Source organism: Eumetopias jubatus, unplaced genomic scaffold, assembly GCF_037043125.1.
Source record: "Eumetopias jubatus isolate StellerSeaLion01/CBP00866 unplaced genomic scaffold, mEumJub1_p1.0 scaffold_5, whole genome shotgun sequence".
NCBI lineage: Eukaryota > Metazoa > Chordata > Mammalia > Carnivora > Otariidae > Eumetopias > Eumetopias jubatus.
In genome coordinates, this window is record NW_028274811.1 from 139,647,809 (window position 1) to 139,649,486 (window position 1,678).

Genomic DNA, 1,678 nt, shown 5'->3' on the forward strand with positions numbered 1-1,678 from the left:
GGCACCTGCGTGGCTCAGTCAGTTAAGTGTCTGCTTTCGGCTCAGGTCATGATCCCAGGGTCCTGGGATCAAGTCCCACATCGGGCTCAGCAGGGAGTCTGCTTCTCCTTCTCCCTCTGCCCTTCCCCCCCTGCTCATGCTTGCTTGCGTGCTCTCTCCCTCTTTCTTTCTCAAATAAATAAATAAAATCTTTAAAAAAAAATAAAAGGTTAAAAAAAGAGACTTCATGATTTTTAAAATATAACCAGCTAATCCACTAGGAAAAGAGTTTTATCAGGGAAAATCTATAAACAAGATGGAATATTGAATTTTTATTCTGAAAAAAAGAAATCAGTCCTGGGATGACAAGTAGTCAATAAAAATATTTCCAAATGTAAATAGCCACTAAATTTTATTTTTTAAAGGTCAAAGAGAAATTAGTCTTTATTAAGTTGTTTTCAGTGAGTATTACTATAATGAGGAATATCATTAAACCAGCAAAATGTGAGATAACTGATATGGGGAAGTAGACTTGTCAATAGCAATTTCTGTAGCAGAAGAAAAATATGCTTGTTTCTATTCAATAAAACAAGAACATAGAGAAAGCTTTTATGGGTGTCCATAGGGAAAATGACGCAAAAGGATTCAATTTAAGAAAATCCAACAGCAAGTAAAATGATATATGTAAAAAATGATTTGTAGTCTTAAGAAGAAAATGCAATGTATACCCAAAGTAGAGTTTTGGAGTAACGTGATGATACCGGTTCTCCTTTCAAATGAAACTTGTACAACTAAAATGTACATTTTACCAAAAATACCTAAACTTTCTTCAGCAAATGAGATATTTTAAAATATTTCCTAGCTTGAAAATATAAATCTTAGATTCCTTGCTAAGTAGAAATTAAGTAAACTAAACAAGAATATAGCAATTATTAAAAATGGTTCAGGATCAGAATTTAAAATGCCCTATATTTTTAAAATACAAGTTTAGCTGCTTTTCTGTCCATCCTAAAACAACACAGAATAAAGCATAGTAACTATTACAATAATGTGAAAATTAGACATGAAAATACTTACCAACCAAACTCTACTCTTACTCTGACCAAATGAAATACAGTTGACATATAACTACATTTTATATAGATAGATATAGAGGATAGATCGATGGATAGATAGATGATCGATAGATAGATGATAGATAGATGATAGATAGACAGATAGATGATAGATGATAGATAATAGATAGATGGATAGATAGATGATAGATAGATAATGGATGGATAGATAGATGATGGATGATAGATAGAGAGATAGATGACAGATAAATAGATAAATAGATGATAGATGATAGATAGATGATAGATGGAAAGATAGACAGATAGATAGATAGATGGATAGATAGATGATAGATAGATGATAGATAGATAATAATGCATCCCTCATGTCAAACTTGCCCTTATTTTCGTGTAGCATGAAGACAGTTTTGTAAGTACCTACTCCCTATGCACCAAAAGTGAAGCACAATTTATCTAAAAGCATAAAGTTTTCAAAATCATAAAAGGTCATCTTAAAGCTGAATGAAAGAACATTACAAAAATAATGTTTTAGGTACAGATACATTTATTACACTATATTTTATGCAAATAAATAGAGTATTTGAATCAAGAGAAAAGTTAAGAGTACAAACTTGTCAGATAGC